Below are 10,557 nucleotides of genomic sequence, written 5' to 3'. Positions count from 1 at the left end.
GCTTATTCTCGTGGCCCAACATCAAGATGCAGATAAACTGGGAAAGAAGAGCATTTTTATTTCTGTAACCGGGTGCAGGGAGAAGGCCTGGAAATTATCGCCAGACCAAGTCAAAATTTCAAAGTATTCCAGAGCTTATATACCTTCTAAGCTCTACGTGTATGTGTAAGGGTGCATTTATCTGAAGACATAAGTGATTAACTTCTAATCTATAAGGTGTGAGTCCTGAGGACCTTCCTCTGGAGCCTCAGTAAATTGACTTCATTTAATGGGTCCAGGTGCTGCGGTGATTACCCTTATCTTGTCTCTTACTAAATCGCGAGGTTTGGGGAGTTCCTTCTGACCTCCAATAAACTTGTTTGTGGAGGCCTGGGGAGTTGCTTCAGACCCCCAGTAAAACTTGTTTGTTTAATCCTAGACAGGTTTTGTTAAGAAAGCCTTGTTATTTTGTCATGCTTTAAGGCCCAGGAAAGGCTTAGGCGAAACTCTGGGTGGGATTTTGTTACATTCCAGCCTTTGTATAAGGACACTGGCTCTATCAGCTTTTAATATTTAACTTCACCACTCAGTGCTGAAACAGTTGTTCCGGAGGCCCGCGTTCCTGAGGCCTGGCCTGCCATACCAGGGGGTTGAAAGGAGTGGAAGAACTCTGATATTTGGATTCAAATACTTCTATATTGTCCAAAATAAACATGTTCATATGTTATCAAAAAAAGGAAAATAAAGGAGTAACAAAGCATGTACAATGAGCACCTAATAATTAATTGTTTGTTCTAGGGAGCAGCCCTGGGAAAATATTTCCAGCAATTTCAGATTTTTGTTATGTTTGAATTTTTTTACAATAAGCGTGTTTTATTTGTAGACGCAGAAAATAATATCCAAATATAGCATTTTAGAAATAATTATAAAAAGCTACCAGAAGGCCCAGCTCTTCACCCCTCTCCTCCTCCTCCCTCCGTTAAACACAAAACTCAGCCCAGCAAGGTAGGGCTGCAGCCCATGGCAGCACTGGGAGAACGCTTCCTTTCTCTGGCTGCCCACACCCAGGACGGGACTTCCAAGCAGGACAGGGAACAGGTCCCTGTTCAGGTCCAGGGATCAGCTGGGACGCCAGCGCCTTGAACTTGACTTCCCCGGGCCAGGACTCAGCCCCCTCCTTGGAACCCCATTGCTCCCTGGACTCTCTCCGTCTCAGCCCCTCCCACACTCCACCCGTCTGCCGGCCTGCACCCCAGCTCTGTCCCCTCCTCTCCCTCCCCAGTCCACTCACCTTCAGCTGGTAGTGAGCTTTCCCATGAGGAAACTGAGGCACGCTGGGAAAAGGGAGCTACTCCAGGTCAAGCAGCAGCTTAGCAACAGGGCTGGGACCCAGGCTTCCCAGTAGCCGCTCCGGTGTGCTTTAAATAACACCACATACCTGAACAGCTGAGGTGCGCCGCGCCTCCCCCTCACTATACTCCTTCATTCCAGATTGAAAGATGCACCATGCTCAGGCAAAAACAAACAAACAAACCAGGCTTTTCTCACAAAATCAAATCAGAAGGTAAGATGTGTGTGGCAGAAACAAGTTTCTTAACTTCCCGAAACCTTATTTTCCTCGTGTGGAAAGTGAGTTGAAGGGCTCCTGCCTCGTGGCATCGCGGGGGATCTAATGAAACGATGTGGTGCGGCTGGTGCCTCATAACTGGCAGCTGTGGTTTGTTTCGCCCAAAACCCGCCAGTCTGGCCCCCAGCCATTCGGGAGCTGTTTTGGGGGCATTCATCAGGGTGGTGGGGAGCAATGGAACTTTTTCTTTTTTCTGAGACAGGGTCTTGCTGTCGCTCAGGCTGGAGTGCAGTGACGCAATCTCATCTCACTGTAACCTCCCGCTCCCTGTAACCTCTGCCTCCCAGGCTCAAACGATCCTCCCACCTCAGCCTCCCAAGTAGCTGGCACTAGGCGCCCGCCACCACGCCCAGCTAATATTTGTATTTTTTGGACAGACAGGGTTTCGCCATCTTGCCCAGGCTGGTCTTGAACCTTTGGGCTCAAGCAATCCTCCTGTCTCAGCCTCCCACAGTGCTGGTATTACAGGTGTGAACCACCACTCCCAGTCCCAATGGAACTTTTTCTTCCTCATCCAACAACGTATATATTTGCTCTTCAGTGAGTAAACAGTTGTCTCTTTTTTTTTTTTAGCAGCACTGGATTCTAGGAAAAATGAAAAATGAAGTGCATGCTTTACTTACTATGCCCCTGTGTAATAAACATCAGCTTTACCGAAGAAGAAACCTGAGGCTGCGTCCACACTGCAGTTACCCTCCTACACTCTCCATTTCTCCTTATTCTACAGATTGGCTGGGGGAGACTGAAGGATATTCCTGGTGCAGTAAACCTGATGGTCAAAACTTCCCAGAGCTCCAGGGCAGCCAGCTGCTAGGAAGCCTCTCCCCTCTGGCCCACACCCTTCCTGTTGGCTCCTGGCCACACCAACCCATCACCTGGGAGGATGTTGGAGAAACGGGGTTGCCCCAAGAGTCCACGTGTCCTTGACGCACGGCCAGACTCAACAATGGGCTTCTTAATGAAACTGGGACACTGCAGAGTTCAAGTGGGTGTTGGATGCTGAGCCGTGGCTCATTCCCTCAGGGATCAAATATCAGCAGAGTCATCAGTTAAAGGCCACCAAGTTCACCTTCACCTTCCTGCGGAAAAGACGTTTGGGGTCTCAGCTTTCTTCAACAGGCAGGGCAGCTCTCCGGCACATGATAGAAGCAGGTTGGGAGTTAGAAGGCAGACAGAGGCCGGACACGGTGGCTCATGCCTGTCATCCTAGCACTTTGGGATTACGGGCCAGAGGATCGCTTGAGGCCAGGAGTTTGAGACCAGCCTAGGCAACACAGTGAGATCCCAGCCTCTGTAAAAAATTAGCTCTGTGAGGCTGGGCGCAGTGGCTCACGCCTGTAATCCCAGCACTTTGGGAGGCTGAGGTGGGCGGGTCATCTGAGGTCGGGAGTTCGAGACCAGCCTGACCAACACGGAGAAACCCCATCTCTACTAAAAATACAAAATAAGCTGGCCATGGTGATGCATGCCTGTAATCCCAGCTACTTGGGAGGCTGAGGAAGGAGAATTGCTTGAACCCGGAAAGCAGAGGTTGCATTGAGCCGAGATGGCACCATTGCACCCCAGCCTGAGTAAAAAGAAGGAAATTCCGTCTCAAAAAAAAAAAAGAGCTCTGCGTGGTGGTGCATGCCTGTAGTCCCAGCTACTCAGGAGGCTGAGGTGGGAGGATCACTTGCAAAGAGGAGTTCCAGGCTGCATTGAGCTGTGATTGCACCACTGCACTCCAGCCTGGGCAACAGAGGGAGACACCGTCTCTTCAAAAAAGCTGACATCTGCTGAGTCTGTCAGGAGCTCGCAGATGCGGGTGGAGGGGGCTCAGATTCCCTGTGCCTAAGTGCTGGGGCTGGAGTGGGAGTATTAGCCATGGCCTTTTGTTCTCAATATCTCCATGGCGTTCTACCCATTCCTCTCCACAGCTCCATCCTGTTCCTTAAGTTGGCCCTTGATCAACTTTAGACAGCAACAGACATGAGCAACAAAGGGCTGTGTGTCTTCTGAAGCGGATATTGAACCGGACCTTCACACAGCTGTGCTTTCAGAGCCCCTCCCACCAGCTGCCCTCCTCAGTTCTCACCCTTGTGTGCCGTGCTCCCGTCTTCGGCAGCCTGGGGAGGTGGATGGACGGATTCTTGGAGTCATGTTCTTCATGCCTAAAACAAGCACAAAGGACTCCAGACAGAACCTGCTGTATTGAAATACAGTTATCAAAATGTAAACAAACTCAGGCAAGATAAATGCTACTTTATTAATGCATTGCATGATAAGATCTGGCAGTCACTCTAATAACAACGATGATTTTGAAGAAGTGATGAATGTAAGAAATTTCAAGGTATCTGCAACAAACGCAGTGGGAAGTGAAAATATTTCAGATTCAAATTGCGCCAGAGTCACAGGTGCCTCTGATACACCCTACTTTGTTGCATACATTAACTGAAGGAATAGCTAAAATTTAGTTAGGGGTTAATGAAAATAAGTGTGTAATTTTTTCTTTACTGAATGTACAGCCCTCTCTGTTCTATCTGTGGGCCCCTGACTTCGAGTGTCCAGGTCAGCTCAGCTCCTGCCTGCAGTACAATGTTCTTTGCCTGGAAGCCATCATTTACTGGCTGGTAGGGCTGGTCTGGGCCCTGCAGGGGGCTCCCATTTTATTCCCTCACCTCTCTGCCTTTCTCCCTCTGTCTCTCTCCCTCCCCCTCCCCCTCTCCCCTTCCCCTCTTCCCCTCTTCCCTCTCCTTCTCCTCCCTCTCTCCTCCCTCTGTCTCCCTCCTTCCCACTCCTCCTTTGGCTTCTCCTGGGGGCTACTCACTTAGGGCTGAGATTTAAACATTTTCAGATTTAGAGTAAATTGGGAAGAAGCAGGAATTAGATATGACTCTCCTAGCCGGTAGACAGGTAGGTGGTCAGACTTCAAACCTATGTCTGTCTGTTTCCAAAAATCCTGTCTTCCCAGCAGGTCTGGGACTTTCCTGCTCATCAATGTGTATTTCTCCCAGAAAGCCAGGGATTGTCCTTGCCTCCAGAAAGCCAATGACTGTCCTTGCCTCAGTCTGGCTCTAGAGAGGGCTCACCTAAACAAAGAACAGCCTTCGGCCTAGGGAAGGGGGACCTCCAAACGCTGCCAGGTACACAGGTGCCTTGGCCACACCTGTCTGTTCTTCACAGGGCTCTGCCCTTGTGCCCTCCACCGGGAAGGGGTTTCAGAACATCATTTGGCAAAGATTGAATAATGCCTGCCCCCATCACAGACCCTGCTAAAACTGGAAAAAAAGACCCAAACCAAAAATTCTCCTTGCCCAGGCTAGGCACTTGTTTATATTTGTTGTCTCTGTGTCCTACAAACATTAACCAGAAAGCCTCTTTGACCAGACACAGGGGAAATGGAGGTCATGCTATCTCCTGCACACAGAGCTCTGAGGCCAAACAAGGGCTTACCCACAAAAGTCAGATGTCTGCTGCTGCTTTCTTAGCAACAGATTTAGAAACCTATTCATCAGACAGACTTCTCCTGAGTGGCTCATCCACATCCCCCCTCCCCTCACACTTCTGATTCCCCCACTCTGCCCACACCCTTGTCACCCTGCTTCAGTTCACTGAGGGAATCAGGATGGCCTCAGGCATTTCATTCATTCATTGATTCACCTATTCATCAAAGGCTTGTTGAGTATCTCGGTATGTGCATGACCCAGCATTATGTGGGCTTTACCAACGTCAGCTCACAACCATTGGATTAAATTCTCTTTTAAAATGGTCTTAAAGGTGTGTTCTTACATGCTTTTTATTTTTTCTAAAAACACTTTTAAAAAGAAAGTAGCTTATATCAGAAAGCAATTTATAGATTAGGCACAGTGGCTCACACTTGTAACCCCAGCACTTTGGGAGGCTGAGGTGGGAGGATCACACAAGCTCAGGAGTTTGAGGCCAGCCTAGGCAACACAGTGATCCCATCTCTACAAAAAATCAAATATTAGCCAGTAATGATGGCATGTGCCTGTGGTCACAGCTATGTGGGAGACTGAGGTGGAAGGATCGCTTGAGCCCAGCAGGTCAAGGCTGCAATGAGGATTTCACCCGTGCACTCCAGCCTGGGTGACAGAGCTAGACCATGTCTCAAAAAAAATAAAAATAAAAAAAGCCTATGGATTATGGCTGGTTGTTATAGAAGAGATAGAGTTTTAGTTCTGATCTTAAGGACTAAAGGATAGAACTCTTTCTTCCCTCCCCTGGTAGCCAGGGGCCACTGGACAGCCACAGTTTGGAAACAACCGATCTATTTTCTTGGCACTGTCCTGCGTAAACCCTTGGGTCCAGGAGTTCTAGTAACAGGAAACTGTCCCTGCTTCAGCCTTGAAAATCTTTGCTATTCTTTGAGGCCCACTGGATGCCAGATGTCTTCTGGGAGGCCTTGCTTGCTCACAATAAATTCTCTCTCCTCTATTTGGATATGCCATTGTCTATGCTTTTTATCTGGTGATGGCCACATAAGTTTTATGACATCTCTTGCATTCTTGCGTTGTATGCATTTCATGTTTAAAAAACTTTTTTTTAAGCTTTTTATTTTGAGAGACAAGACCTCACTATATTGCCCAGGCTTGACTCGAACTCCTCAGCTCATTCCTCCCACCTCAGCCTCCCAAGTAGCTGGGACCTCGGGTGGGCGCCACTGCGCCCAGCAATGTTGCTATGTTACTTACACTGCAGCCATGCCTAGCTCTTCTCTCCAAGTCCTCAAAGCGCTTCTTCATAATGTCTCTTTCATCTGAAACTTTTCTTCCCCCAGTTAATCCAATCCATAGAATATAACCGTTTATTCACACAAGTGTTAGAATATAACCGTTTATTCATACAAGTTTATGAATATAACCATTTATTCAGTGCAAGTGCATACTTGATGTCAGGTCTTGTTCTTGACGTGAGGGTCAGGGAGACATTTGTGTTTGGTTTTTTTTTTTTTTTTTGGAGACAGAGTCTGGCTCTGTCCCCCAGGCTGGAGTGCAGTGGCACCATCTTGGCTCACTGCAAGCTCCGCCTCCCGGGTTCACGCCATTCTCCTGCCTCAGCCTCCCGAGTAGCTGGGACTACAGGCGCCTGCCACCACGCCCTGCTAATTTTTTTGTATTTTTAATAGAGACAGGGTTTCACTATGTTGGCCAGGATGGTCTGGAACTCCTGACGTCATGATCTGCCTACCTCGGCCTCCCAAAGTGCTAGGATTACAGGCTTGAGCCACCGCGCCCGGCCGCTTTTTTTTTTTTTTTTGAGACAAAGTTTCACTCTGTTGCCCAGGCTGGAGTGCAGTGGCGCGATCTCAGCTCGCTGCAACCTCTGCCTCCCCAGTTCAAATGATTCTCCTGCCTCAGCCTCCCGAGTACCAGGGATTACAGGCACGCACCACCACGCCCAGCTAATTTTTGTATTTTTAGTAGAGATGGGGTTTCACCCTGTTGGTCAGGCTGGTCTTGAACTACTGAGCTCAAGTGATCCACTCACCTCAGCCTCCCAAAGTGCTGGGATTACAGGCTTGAGCCACTGCACCCAGCCGACACTTCTGTCTTGAAAGCTGTCATCCTGCTTGGAGTTCCCCACTCCACATGTCCTGTTCATCCAGTGCCATTTTAATCCTCTCCAAAAATGTTTCTGTTCCAAAACTTTATTTTTAAAAATTGAGAAATAATTCACATACCATAACATTCACCTGTTTAAAGTATACAATTCAGTGTTTTTTATTTATTGGCAAAGTTGTGTAACCATTACCGCTATCTAATTCCAGATCACTTTCATCACCCCCAAAAGAAACCCCATACCCATTATCAGTCCCTCCCTTTTCCACCTCCTTCCAGCCCCTGGCAAACACCAATCCACCCTCTGTCTCTATAGATTTGCCTGTCCTGGACATTCCATATAAACGGAATCATGCAGTATGTGACTTTTGTGTTCGCTCCTCTCACTTAGCATGTTAATGTCAAGGTTCATCCACGTTGGGGCATGTGTCAGGACATCATTCCTTTTTATTGCTGAGTAATATTACATGATAAGAATATACTGTGCCACATTTTGTTTATTCTATAGCTGATGGACTTTTAGGTTTGTTATTCTTTTGACTATTATGAATGATGCTGCTATAAATAGTCACATCCTAGTTTTTGTGTGGATGTCTGTTTTCATTTCTCTTGGATCTCTACCTAGGTGTAGAATTCCTGGGTCATAGGATAACCATGTTTAACCTTTTGAGGAACTGCCTGTTTTCACAGCCACTGCCCCATATTGCACCCCACTAGCAATGTATGGGGGTTTCAGTTTCTCCACATTCTTTCCAAAACTTGTCATTTTTCCATGTTTTTGATCAGAGCCATTTTAGGGGGTATGCAGTGGTATCTCATTGTAGGTTTTTTTTGTTGTTGTTATTTTTGTTTGTTTGTCTTTTGAGATGAAATCTCACTCTGTTGCCCAAGCTGGAGTGCGGTAGCATGATCTCAGCTCACGGCAACCTCCACCTCCCAGGTTCAAGTGATTATCCTGCCTCAGCCTCCCGATTAGCTGGGATCACAGGCATGCGCCACGACACCTGGCTAATTTTTGTATTTTTAGCAGAGACAGGGTTTCACCATGCTGGCCAGGCTGGTCTTGAACTCCTGACTTCAGGTGATCCACCCACCTCGGCCTCCCAAAGTGCTGGGATTACAGACGTGAGCCACTGCGCTTGACCACTCATGGGCTATGTTTTTACTTTTGTAAAGTAACGGCTTCCTTGAGATATAATTCACATACCATACAATCCGCCCATTTAAAATGCACAAATTAGAGTCTGTAGTTGAAGCTCTTGAGGAGGCTAAGGCAGGAGGTTTGCTTGGGCCCAGGAGTTTGAGTCCAGCCTAGACAAAATAGAGAGATCTCATCTCTATAATTTTTTTAATTATGTGTATGATGTTTAGTGTATTCATAGATAGTGCAACCATCACCACAGTCAATTTTAGAATATTTTTATCACCTCATTAAGAAATCACCACAGTTGTGGTGGCTCACACCTGTAATCCCAGCACTTTGGGAGGCCGAGGCAGGCGGATCACTTGAGGCCAGGAGTTTGAGAGCAGCCTGGCCAACATGGTGAAACCCTGTCTCTACTAAAAAAATACAAAAATCAGCCAGGTGTGGTAGCTCACGTCTGTAATCCCAGCTACTCAGGAGGTTGAGACAGGAGAATTGTTCAAACCCGGGAGGCAGGGGTTGCTGTGGGCCAAGATTGCACCACTGCGCTCCAGCCTGGATGACAAAGCAAGACTCTGTCTCAAAAATAATACATACATACAAACATAAATACATAAATAAAAGAGGCTGGGCGAGGTGGCTCACGCCTGTAATCCCAGCACTTTGGGAGGCCGAGGCTGGCGGATCATGAGGTCAGAAGATCGAGATCATCCTGGCTAACACGGTGAAACCCCGTCTCTACTAAATATACAAAAATTAGCCAGGCGTGGTGGCGGGCGCCTGTAGTCCCAGCTACTCAGGAGGCTGAGGCAGGAGAATCGCTTGAACCTGGGAGGTGGAGGTTGCAGTGAGCCAAGATCGTGCCACTGCACTCCAGCCTGGGAGAAAAAAAAGAAAAGAAAAAAAAGAAAGAAAAGAAAAAAAAGAAAAAGAAGAAAGAAAGAAAGAAAGAAAGAAAGAAAGAAAGAAAGAAAAAGAAAGCCTGCTTACTTTTAATAGTGGATAGAACAACTAGGCAGAAGATCAACAAGGAAATAGAAGACTTAATACTATAAAGTGGCCAGGTGCAGTGGCTCACACCTCTAATCCCAGCACTTTGGGAGGCCAAGGCGGGTGGATCACCTGAGGTCAGGAGTTCTAGACCATCCTGGCCAACATGGTGAAACCTTGTCTCTACTAAAAATACAAAAATTAGCCAGTTGTGGTGGCGTGTGCCTGTAGTCCCAGCTACTTGGGGGCGGGGGGCCAAGACAGGAGAGTCGCTTGAACCTGGGAGGCGGAAGTTGCAGTGAGCTGAGATCGCCGTCGCACTCCAGCCTGGGGGAAAAGAGTGAGACTTAGTCTCAAAAAAAAAAACAAAAACCAAACCCAAAAAACTATAAAGCAACTAGACCTAACAGACATCTCTAGAATACTCTACCCAGCAATAGCAGAAATAGCAGAATATATATTCTTCTCAAATACACATAGACGATTCTTTAAGATAGACCATATGGTAGGCCATTGAACAAATGTTAATACATTTAAAAGGATAAAAACAATGTAAAGCATGTTTTCTGACCACAGTGGAATGAAATGAGAAATCGATAACAAAGAAACTTGGGAAACACACATCTGTGGAGATGTGCATGAAAATCTCCAACTATCATTATTCAGTTTCTGTTTCTCCCCTCCATTCCGTTCATTTCTGCTTTATGTGTTTGGGTGCAAAATACCATACCATACACATATGTAAAAATTAACTTAAAATGGATCATATACATAAATGTAAGAGCTAAAACTATAAAACTTTTAGAAAAAAAACAGGCATAAATCTTTGTGACTTTGGATTAGGCAATGATTTCTTAGTTATGACATCAAAAGCACACGCAACAACAAAATAGACAAATTACACATTATTAAAAGTTAAAACTTTTATTTTTATTTTTAATTTTTATATTTTTATATATATTTTTTGAGACAGAGTCTCGCTCTGTCACACAGGCAGGAGTGCAGTATGGCAATCTCGGCTCACTGCAACCTCCGCCTCTCAGGTTCAAGTGATTCTCATACCTCAGCCTCCTGAGTAGCTGGGACGACAGGCGCACATCACCATGCCCGGCTAATTTTTTGTATTTTAGCAGAGACAGGGTTTCACCATGTTGCCCAGGGTGGTCTTGAACTCCTGAGCTCAGGCAATCTGCCCGCCTCAGCCTCCCAAAGTGCTAGGATTACAGGCGTGAGCCACCACGCCCACCTAAAAGTTAAAA

The sequence above is a fragment of the Hylobates moloch genome, unplaced genomic scaffold (genome assembly GCF_009828535.3).
Source record: "Hylobates moloch isolate HMO894 unplaced genomic scaffold, HMol_V3 SCAFFOLD_10, whole genome shotgun sequence".
Classification (NCBI taxonomy): Eukaryota; Metazoa; Chordata; class Mammalia; order Primates; family Hylobatidae; genus Hylobates; species Hylobates moloch.
This window is presented reverse-complemented; position numbering follows the sequence as displayed.